The sequence below is a fragment of the Cibotium barometz genome, chromosome 17 (genome assembly GCF_041138505.1).
Source record: "Cibotium barometz isolate CiBa-2024 chromosome 17, ASM4113850v1, whole genome shotgun sequence".
NCBI lineage: Eukaryota > Viridiplantae > Streptophyta > Polypodiopsida > Cyatheales > Cibotiaceae > Cibotium > Cibotium barometz.
In genome coordinates this window covers 37,409,365-37,422,051 of record NC_141062.1, presented here as the reverse complement: position 1 = coordinate 37,422,051, position 12,687 = coordinate 37,409,365, and positions in this window count along the sequence as shown.

Genomic DNA, 12,687 nt, shown 5'->3' with positions numbered 1-12,687 from the left:
AAGAGTTGCATAATGTGGAAAAGAAAATCATGTTAATCAATGAGTATGCTTTAAAGATCAAGGGCATTGTTTTGAATCCCTTGGGTTTATCAATGTATCGGTGGAGGACGATGACTTGGTAATTATATGTTTGAATGGGCTTGGCAAAGAGTACAAGCCATTCAAGGCCTCCATTGCAGTCAGGGAGAATATTCCCAACTTTTGGGACTTGGTGTCTATGCTAATCATAGAAGAAAATTCTTTAGGTGAGGACTCTTCTTCACAAATCAAGAACACATCAGAACAAGCCTTCTACTCCAATTTAGGTAGAGGCAAAGGCAGAGGTCGTGGTGGAGGCCAAGGTGGTGGGCCGATAAGGAAATCAGAATTCTAGACAACAACTGTCCAATGATTCACAACAACAATTATACACGGGTGGAAGAGGCCAACAGGGGGAGCCAAAGAGGCCGAGGTGGTTGGCAAATAAGTCAGAATACAAATAGCATAGTGTGCTATTATTGTGGCAAACCAGGGCACATGGCAAAGGATTGTTATAAAAAGTAGAATGACATTAAAAGTGGAAAGTTGCAACAAGGAAACTATGCATCATCTAGTAAACAAGGAGGTAATGACAGAAATGAGCAGCTGTTTCTAATGCAGCACATACTCAGTTCCATAACAAGAGATGTGTCAAGATCTCAAGATACATGGTGTGTGGATTCTGGCAACTCTAACCACATGACCAGTCATGTTGAGTGGTTTAAAGACATGTAGAAAATGGAAAAACTAGGTTATTTAGAAACAGGTGATGATACTAAGCATCCCATTACACATGTTGGTAAAGTGTCGTTGTCTATGCAGGATGGCAAAATGAAGTACTTGGCAGGTGTACTTCATGTTCTAAATATTACAAAGAACCTGGTTTCTGTTGGACAGATGGTTGAGCAGGGTCTATAAACGAGGTTTAATCCTCAAGGATGTTTTGTGGAAAACTTCAAAAATTAGTGTCTTGGTTGGCAAAGGGAAATGGCAAGATGTTTACTTTAGATGTGAACATGCCTAAAGTAAAGGTAGCCATGTTTGCATATGAAACAGGAATCATTGCAGATATTTGCATATGACACAAGCACATTGGTCATGTGAATGTAAAGCGAGTGAAGTCTATGCACGTTTTCCAAAGTTTAAGGTTGATGGTATGCACAAAGTATGTGAAGCATGCCAACTTGGTAAGCAGGCCAAACATGCTTTCCCACATGAAAAGCATGTCAGTGTAAGGCCATTAGATGTCATACGTTCAGATATATGGGGACCGACCAAGACTGCAACAATTGCAGGTTGCAGGTACTATGTTACATTCACTGATGCCACAATAGAAAAGTGTGGGTTTACTTCATGAAGGAGAAAAGTGAGGTGTTTGCTCACTTTCAGAGATTTAAAGCCTTGTCTCTAGTAATCCAGAATGGCTGTCACATAGCCTGCCATCCCACTGGCCGCATATCACCCATAATCTCACCAACCATGCCAGTGGTGGAAACATGGAATCAAGAGACAGTTTACATGCAGGTACACTCCACAACAAAATGGTGTTACAAAAAGAAAAAACAGGCACATTGCAAAAGTGGCGTATGCCTTGCTGGCTGAAAAGAATATGCCACATTATTTTTGGGTAGAAGCAGTAGCAACTGCTATGTACATTATGAACAAGACACCCACTGCAATCGTTCATGGTATCATGCCTGAAGAGAAGTTTACAGGCATAAGATCGGATGTGTCTCACTTGAAAGTGTTTGGGTGTGTTGCATATGTGCATGTTCCTGATGAAGTGAGAACAAAGTTAGATCCAAAGGCAGAGAAATGCATCTTTATTGGTTATGCTATGGAGTAGAAAGATTATAGATGTTATAACCCTACCACTCGTGAGATGCGAGTAAGAAGAGATGTTGTTTTTGGCAAGATGAGTAGTTGGTATACACCAGCAGTGAAGGCAACAAAAGATGCAGATGTAAGAAGTGTTGATGCTGCACCACATGTAGAGCAGCAATCACAAGTGCTTAGTGGACCTGGAGAGTCCTCTAGCAGTGGATCCAATGTTAGCCTATGGTGGTAAGGCAGGTTGAGGATAGATGTAAGTACACATATATCACTCAAAGGAAAGGAAAAGGTTGAAAGTCATACGTAAAGAGGGTCCCCATAAGAGGAGTATTAAGGATGATGCTAATCCTGTTGAAAGTGCATCAAGGATAGATGCAATGACAGTGCTACCCAAAGAGGACCCAAAGAGGATGTGAAGTTGCATCAAGAACAAATGCAAATGAGAAATGGACTCAAAAGGAAGAAGAATACTATTGATGAGTATCTTCTTTACAAAAGTATAGTGTACACCTGCCCGTGGCTCATGCCATCAACATTATGTGCCAAATTCTTTATGAATGTCATGATAATCCCAATGCTAAACATCCAAGAATATAGAAAAACATATGCTCTTCTTAAGAGATCTTTTTTTTTGGCCAAGCATGAATAAGGACGCCCAAGACTGTGTATTGAAATGCTAGAAATGTCAAGTAACCAAAGTAGAACATCTAAAGGTAGGTGCACTCTGGTACACCATTGGAGATCCCATGTGGTAGTATTTCCATGGATTTATTGTAGGGCTATCAAAGACATAGAGAGGACACACATTTGTGTGGGTAGTAGTTGATTAATTGACAAAGATGGCTCATTTTATTCCAATAAAAAAGAATGTAAACTTTCTTGACTATTTGTGGAGGGTACATTTAGGCTTTATGGGCTACCAATTGGTTAGTAATCGGGATAGTATAGCCACTTTCATCGAGCTGCCTTTGAGAGGCTGGTTATTACGAGGTTGCATATGAGCACAATTGGATATCCTAAAACATATGGTCTAAGTTCAACATGGAAAAAGGTCAAAGAAGAGGACGTAAATGCTACTTAGGGAAGGGAAATGTTGAATATCCTGTAATGTTTTAATCCATATGGGGTTTACAAGACTAAGGAACATAGAGGGCTTGCCAATGAAAGTGTAAGTGACTAAGGAATATGTATTAGGCCTAAAGCTATACCAACATAGACAAGGTTTCTTAGGTAATGTGTTGCATGCCACTTAGACTCTTAAATATCCTCAACACTTTGTTGATCTTCTTGTAAACATTTAGCCTAGCTTCAAACAATTTCTAGTCCTTCTACCCATAAAAGAAATGGTCTCCATATCTAGCAACATGAAGACAAATAAGAAACATGGAAACATGTGCAAAAGGATATCTTTGAAGTAGCATAACTTAAATTAGTTGTTGTTAATGTCCCAAGGTATCATCTGATCTGATTTATTAATTTAAGAAGAGATGGATTTTGAAGGCATAGACTCTCCCCCCACCCCCCCCCCCCAAAAGAGAGATTACTCTCCCCCCACCCCCCCCCCAAAAGAGAGATTCTACTAAAGTTGCCAATTTTAATGCCTAAAGGCAGCCAATGGTATCTAACTAGAAGATGTAAACGTCAATTTTCCACCTACTTCTTGCGGTAATCCAAAAAAAATCATGTGTAGTTCTAATAACAATCCTTCCAATAAGTCAATCTTTCCTATGCCAGGCATAACTCATGTTTCTTTACACATGCATGTAGTTTTATCCAAAAAACAATCTGTGAGTTTTAAAATGTCAATTTTCCACCTACTTGCCCTAATCTAAAAAAACCATGTATAGTTCTAATAAGAGTCCTTCCAAAAAGTCAATATGTCCTATGTTAGACATAACTTATGTTTCTTTGCACATGCATGCAGTTTCATCCAAAAACAATCCGTGAGTTTTGAAAAGTGGTGTCTGTATCTTTTTGCCATTTTGTCCTAAACTATGAGTAATCTTAAAAAACTATGCACATTAGTTTTTTTTTCATCATGGAACAAAAATATAGGAGAATATATCAACCTAAAAACCATAATAAGGAAGCATACCCATCACATAACACCTTGAACCCAACTTTAGGTACCATAGTTATAGCTATGAGAAACATTGTGGAGCCAAATATAAGAAGTCGGTGCCCTTTCCATAACACCCTAAAGCCAACTTTGGGTGCTTGCATAACGCCTTGAACCCAACTTTAGGTGCCATAGCTATAGCTACGAGAAACATTGTAGAGCCAAATATAAGAAGACAGTATCCATCCCATATCACCCTAAAGCCAACTTTGGGTGCCTTAATGTAAAGGCCAACCTTTCACTGTAGCCATAGCAATGACAACTCTCACAGTTTCCATTCACAGTAATCGGGGTGAATGTCTCCTCATAGTCAATGCCATAGGTCTGTGCGCATAACCCTTAGTGATTTCAATCTTGCCTTATACATGCTAATCCATCTCAATTATGCTTGACCTTATGCACCCACTTACATCCAATTGCCTTCTTTTCCTTAGGCAAAGGCACTAAATCCCATGTTGCATTTGCATCCAATGCTGCCATCGCCTCATTCATAGCATTTGCATCCAGTGCTGCCATCTCCTCATTCATAGCATCTTCCCATTTTTTATTTCCAAGTGCCTACTCAAACAAGTGAGCTCTAGCCCCTATATTACTTTAACCATGTAAGCAAAAGATGGGCTTGTATCTCAATCTCTATCAATTGGGTATCTAACCCTATAGACTTGCGTACACTTGGATCGCTTCTGCCAGGTGTCTTCAAAATAGCCCTGGTTCTCCTTGCACCGGGAGTAATCACACAAGGCTCTGCTCGAAGCCAATAGTCACCATCTACATATGAGTGACCTACTAAGATATCAGGCATAAAAGGTTAATCTACCTTTTCCTTCCCTTTGCATGATACATTTGTATCTACATCTATCCTCAACCTTCACGATCACAAAACGTTGATCTACCTTTTCCTTCCCTTTGTATGATACATGTGTACCTATATCTATTCTCAACTTGCCTGATCATGGACTAACACTAAAACCATTTCTAGAGGACTCTCTAGGTCCACTAAGCATCTATGTGATTTTTGCTCTATATGTGGGGCAGTATCATTACGTCTTACATCTGTGTCTTCTGTAGCCTTCACTGGTGCATAATAGCTACTCGTCTCAACAAAACAACATCTTTGCTTACTTGCATCTCGCAAGTGGTAGGGTTATAACATCTATAACTTTTCTTCTCCAAAACATAACCAATGAAGATGCATTTCTCTACCTTTGGATCTAACTTTGTTCTTACTTCATCGAGAACATGCATATATGCAATACATCTAAACACTTTCAAGTGAGACAGATCTAGTTTTATGCCTATAAACTTCTTTCGTTTAGGTGTCATACCATAAACAACTGCAGTTGGGATCTTGTTCATAACTGTAAACAATAGTGATGCTGCACTACCCAAAAATAATATGGCATATTCTTTTCAAACATCAAGGCACGTGCTAATTCTGCAATGTGCATATTTTTCCTTTCTGCAACACCATACTATTGTTGCAGAGTGTACCTACATGTGAACTGTCTCTTGACTCTTTACTTTCTCAAGAAATCATTGAACTCATTAGAGAAATACTCCCCCCCACCATTTGATCTCAGGCATTTTATTTGCATGCATGTTTCCTTCTTGACCAAGGCTTTAAATCTCTGAAAGTGGGCAAACACCATACTTTTCTTCTTTATGAAATAAACCCACAATTTCCTAGTGTGGTCCATCAACAATGAATGTTACATATAATACCTGCAACCTACAACTATTGTAGTCTTGGTTGGTCCCCATAAATCTAAATGTACATTCAATTTTCTTGCACTAACGTGCTTTTTATGCAAGAAAGCATGTTTGGCCTGTTTACCAAGCTGACATGCTTCAAATACTTTATGCATATCATTAACCTTAAACTTCAGCAAACTTGTTGGGCATGTATATACTTCAGCCCACCACTATATATTCACATGACTAATGCACTTGTGCCATATGTCAATATTTGCAATGACACTTGTTCCATGTACAAACATGGTTACCTTCACCTCATGTATGGATGTTAACATCCAAAGTAAACATCCATCCATTTCTATTACCCTTTGCAACCAAGCGGCACTGATATTTGAAGTCTTCCATAAAACATCTTTGAGGACTAAACCTCACTTACAAACCCTGCTCAACCATCTTTCTAACAGAAACCAAGTTCTTCATAATGTTTGGAACATGAAGTATATCTCCCAAGCACTTCACTTTGCCATTCTACATAGGCAATGGCACGCTACCAACATGCGCAATGGGATGCACATTATCATCACATGTTTTTATATAAGCTGGTTTTTTAATTTTTTGCTTATCTTTAAACCACTCACCATGACTGGTCATGTGGTTAGAGGCGCTAGAATCCACATACCAAAAATCTCCAAATCCTTACATATCTGCTAGTTGGTTACCCATGTTTTCTGTTTCCAAAACAGCCTCCACCTCGGCCTCTAGATGATGATCTCCCTCTGCCTCTACTTGTACCTGAGTAGAAGGCCTGCTCATTTCAATTTTTAGAGGGTTAACCTCCCCCAATATATTCATCTCCTCATGAATGAGAAGAGCAATCGGTTCTTAAACTCAAATGGAGGTTTAAAACTGGTTGTATTCCTTATCAAGACCATTTAAGGTTACCAAAACCATATCATCATCATCTACTGGTGATCCAATAGAAGCAAGGGTATCTACAAGGCCTTTAACCTTCACTGAGTAATCATTTATACTCATTTTTCCTCTGGTCACATCATTTAGTTCTTGCTTTAGCTGATCTTTTAAGCTTGGGTATTTTTGTATATTTTCACATAGGTATCCCAAGCCTCTTTAGGTGTTTGTGCATCATGTATATACATAATCATAGAGTCTGTCACACTGATTAGACAACCAATACATCGTCTTTCTGGCTCTTTCATGCCATTCTTTATATGCCTGCATTTGCTGAGGGGTGGGATTTTCTTCACCAATAGTCTTTGACTCCTTTTCATCGCCTGTGATTAACTCCCAATATCCTTTTCATCACCTGTGATGAACTCCTAATATCCTTTTTCCATAAGGAAATTGATCATCCTTAACTTCCACGCTTAAAAGTTATTCTTGTCTAAGTTTTTTCTCACAATTTGTGAAAGAAATCAAACATCTTTCCTTGCAGCAACTTATCAAACAGTGCTTGCAAAAAACCTTCTGCACTTGTAGCAAATCTGGAATCTTAAATAGTAGTAGTACTGTAAACCTATTATAATGCCATTATATGTGAACCAAGCACATAAACATACATCCACACCAACACTTGTAACACTTAGACTCTTTGCATAGGCTCTCCAACACTTGTAACACTTAGATTCTCTGCATAGGCTCTCCAACCAAAATTTCACTGCAACTTTGCATTGAACTAGAAATTGGGTATATATAGTCGAAATCAACACTTTACAAAGTGCATGCAAAAAACTTGTAGAGCTAAAAAATTGCCCAAAATGTACCCGAATCATATTGAAACACTCAAAAACTTAGTTAACATAATTAATTACACATAATATGGTCTTCTTCCTTCATCCAAAAGCCTCAATCTAAGACAATGACGTCCCGGTCTACGTGTAGCTCTCACAGCTAGCAAAGGTGTTGCTCCAAAATCAAAGAGAGAAAGAGATGGAAATACCCTTACCCATGTACCGTTTCCTTGATGACCTTTTTCTTACCTCTTGCTTGCCTTCTTAGCTCTTAAATGAAATGGAGCTTTGATACCATAAAGAGAATGCGAGGGAGAGGGAGAGCTTGAGTTTCTTGCAAGCAAACACACACACACACACACACACACACACACACACACACACACACACACATTTTTTGTGAAACCAATGTTCTTATTTTAAAGTACAACAGATGATGTGGTCTGCTTGACTAGCATCATAAAAGATTCAGAAACACTGTGGGAAAACATAGCTAAAAAAGGAAAAAAGGGGGGGGGGAAAAGGAAAAAGAAAAAAAAAAGGGAGAGAGAGAGAGAGAGAGAAAAAGAATAAAAGAGTCAAAGAAAGCAGATCGGAGATGAAGGGAGAAAGAGGAGTGAGGGAGTGATTATTTTACAAAGTACATTCTTTTTCCATCATACCTTGCATAAAAACCTAAGCTTGATCTAGCTCATGTCGAATCACACGTATCATTAATAGCAGGATGGCCGCCCATTCTAACACCACTTTGGATGTGTCTTACACAGCAAAGCGACCCTGTGTATTTGAAGAAGCTTTCATGGAACTCTCTCCTCTTGGATACAAACTTCTTCATCAAGTTCGAGGACAGGCTACCTGAACCCCACACATGGTGATAGATGTCACAATTTACACAGCTCAAATGTTTGAACTCTCTCTCTCTCTCTCTCTCTCTCTCACACACACACACACACCCCTGCATATACACTAACTCTCTCTCTCTCTCTCTCTCTCTATATATATATATATATATATATATATATATCACACACACACACACACACACAAAAACACATATATATGTGCATATGCATGCACCAATGCAAACACACACTGTGTCCCCCCATATACACTCTCATACACATAGAAATTCTCTCTCTCTTTCTTATACACATGCACATATACACACTCTCTCTCTTATACACACTCTTATATACTCTCTCTTATACACACTCATGTATACTCTCTCTCTCTCTCTCTCTCTCTCTCTCTTATACACACGCACGTATGCACACACTCTATCTCTTATACACATGCACATATACACACACACTCTCTCTCTCTCTTATACACACACTCACTCTCTTATACACACACACACTCTCTTATACACATGCACATATGCTCTCTCTTATACATAGGCACGTATACTCTCTCTCTTTCTCTCTCTCTCTCTCTCTCTCTCTCTCTCTCTCTCTCACACACACACACACACACACACACACACACACACACAAATATATATTATATATAATAATACGTTTTATTATATTTAGACACATATACCTATACATACATATATGTGTATTTATAAATATAAATAGATTTATATATGCACATATAAATAAATTTATAAATGCACACACATACACATATAACTTTAATTAATTACATTTTAATGGGTGGGGATGTGCTCACTCTTAAATAAATGTATCTTTCATGTAATGTATTTTGTCTTTTCTTTACAATGAGAGATAGAAAGAGAGAGACACCTACACTTAGAAGTTTTTATTTATGAAGCTCACCTTTTAAAAGGGAGGCCCTTATTTTTTCTCTCAAGGAAATCATTAGGTAAGAAGGGATAGCTTTCCTTTCAAAAATTTAGATGCCATGAGATGAGAAAATTTAAAATTGAGAAAGGGGTAGCGTGAATCACTCCCCTTTCTCCCTTTGTCCTCTCCATTTTCTTCTTTGGCCAATTAGAAGGGGAATAGCTTGTGTTTAATAAGAATATAGATATAGATGATGTCTTAACTGTTACAGGACCTTTGGTACATGGAGATTTGAATATTCCACAAATTGATTAATAAACACCATAGCATAACTCAAGAGTATAAAAATCCAAAAACATAAGATTGGGTGAATATGGCTCCTCTCCCACATGCGGTATTTAAATCATATTTTATAAATTTATCCCTTGGAGCCATAAATAGCATAGCTTTTCCAATATTGGGCTTTTACAAAATTGAATCATAGTCCAATGCTTTTAAAGTATCTCATCAAAAATAAACCTTACCCAACATATGTACAATGGGCCAAACCATACAAAATTAATTGTTTTGCACACATGTTCACGGCCCCATCCAATGTCCAGCTTTGTTGTCCCAAATTTATGATCTATACTCAAAGACAGTCCACAATGTTAGATCACAATTACTTTGGATTCACTCACAAAAATAATAACGATAAGTGGAAATTATTATCTAGATTCACTACCATGCATCACACATAATTAATTGGATTCACTTCCGCATTGGATTCACTCACATATCGCATGTGTCAGAGAGTTGATTAAATTCACTCATAATCAAACTCACACCACACGTTTCACAAGTTACCATTGATTGGATTCACTGACAATCAACTTAGCTTAGGCACGTCTCATGCATGTTCTCGTTGATCGGATTCAATTTCAATCAACTTAGCTTGAACACCCAAGATATTATTTTCACTTATGAGGTCACAAAGAAGTAATAAATTAATTACCATAACATTAACTAAAGAGTCAGCCTTTCTTTTTTGTGATTATTCTTATATAATGAATCTATTACGATCTTAGTATATGTTTTAGTAGTAATACCTAAGGCTCTACCTTAGAGGGTTCTATATGGTCTAACACTTCCCCCTCTTCCTCCAATCACACCTTGTGTCCTCCTCCTCAACATAGCTCCTTCACCATTGCAACACAATCCTTGATTGCTTTTACTTTTTTCCATTTTTTATCATGTTCGGGCTTTCCAAAGCTATGACTATATCTTCAATACCATAGGTAGGTCTTGTTTTCCTCTCTACAGCAAAGATTACTTCTCTCTCAATGGTCCACCAACTCTATACTCGCATTCTCTAGAGAAGACTTCATGTCAATTGACCATTCTAGCCCAACGAGATTAATAAGTGGCATGCAAGACCTTAGCCTTTATATCCTTAGGTTTATATCATATTTCATCCTTCATCTTGTACAAGTGAAGTCACGTGATAAGGTCACTTACATACTGAGTCATAATAGTGTGAATACATGCTCAGGGAAAAAATATCCTAAGGAGGGAAAAAGTGCCCGGTCCATTATTAGCATTCACACATCACGACCATATAAATGGCTACAAATCGTCCCTGTAGTAATGATGTGAACATGTATAGGGATCATGTGGGCTGATCAAACCCTAAATGGCAAAGAAGCACAAAGCTTTGTAAAAAGCTTCAAACTGCTCTCATGAGAGAGCCTTCGTGAACATATCTGCCACATTGTCGTGTATAGAGACATAAACTAAGTTAATCTCCCCTGCAATGAGCCTCTCCCTGACATAATGATATTGTACCTCAATGTGCTTTCTATGAGCATAAAATACTTAGTTCATCACAAAGATTTCTACACTCTAGGCTATCAGTGAAGATAGAGGTGGGGGATTCCTATCCAACACCAAGATTTGCCCAAAAGGCGTCTGAACCGCACACACTCCACAATCAATGTAATAAAAGCTACCTCATTCTTAGCTTCATAGCTCAAAGTTTCCACCATCGAGACTATTTCTTATAGTAAGCCATGGTATACATTAATCACCAAGATGAAAGAAAAAGCCACTAGTGGACACTTGTATTCACAACAACATCCAGCACAACTAAGAGGGATTAACACACCTCTTAGCCTTGTTAGTCTCGGGCCAATGAATAATGTTACCTAATGAGGGTTTTTTCTCATGATCCTATCTTTCTCATCACCATCCACTCTGTCCATCAAGTTTAGTCCTTGAAATGCTGCCATAAATTATCTTTTCCACTTGGATTTTAGTGTAGACTTTAATTTGAGTAGCTTTACATTAGTAGTTAATATATATGTGTGTTGATTTTATAATGGAAGTATCTTGCACAAGAAAACTCCCCTAAAGAAATTATAATAACTTCATGGACAAGACAATGTGATCTATGAAGCTAAGGTATTATTATGTAGTAAAATGACTTCATGGACAAGATAATGTGATCTATGAAGCAAAGGTATTATTATGTAGTAAAATGAAAAGAGTAAGCTAGATCTCTTTTGACTTTTTTGTCACCATTTCAAGGTTGTGGTTGTGGGGAATTAAGGACAAATATAAGTTGTAGATTGTCTACAACCATTTTTTATTATGCAAGGAGGAGGTAGGAGATGCAAGGTTTCCTTACTCGTGTTAATTCAATTTTCAAAACAATAATCAAGCTTTCTAAGAGCACGTTCAGGTGGGAGCCTCTCAACCTTCTAGAGCGGGCCTTGACGATTACAAGTGGGGGTTGGGGGGAGTTTGTTCTTTGATAACAACAACTTCGAGCCCTTTGAGGGACTGAAAGGGAGGGACCGGGGGGGATTGTTTTCAGCCCACAACCACTTTTAATCTTTGACTTTCAAAACTACAGCTCTCTACATGCTCCAAGATCCTTCATGACTATCACACTTGTAAGTTTCATGAAAACGACTTAGTTTTGACCACGTTTTATATTCGTTTCAAAGATAAAGTGGAGTATCCATGTTGCTAAAAGTTTAAAATTATGGTTGGAATTTAACATTGCCTTTAATTCAAAGGTAAAATTTTATATATTTCAATTATAAACTCGACATTGTCTACATTTAAATACTAGTTGTGTAAATCCCAAACCCAATTACTTATAAGGATAAGTTGAAAAAGGGCATTTTTTTAGAGGAGTCCACATGACTCTAATTCCTACACTTCAAATGGCTTAGATTTACACATGCAATTTATGTAAACAAAACTGTATCATTAAAAAAAGAAGTGTATATCAAGACCAGGCAAAGCTTGGGCAGTCGCGTTTACAAGTGGCCGACGACACCACAGGCGATGTCGCCCGGCTACATAAGCACGGAACGGGGTTAGCATCGAAGACCAGGAAAAACTTGCACTCTTTGAGCGAGTGTCGGGGCTTCGTCCGGGCGGGCCACGGCCGCGTGTATGAGGAGACGGCGCAGCCGGCGGGTAGAAGGTGGCGTTGTTGCAGTTTCGCGACATATGGCCAACTACGCCGCAGTTG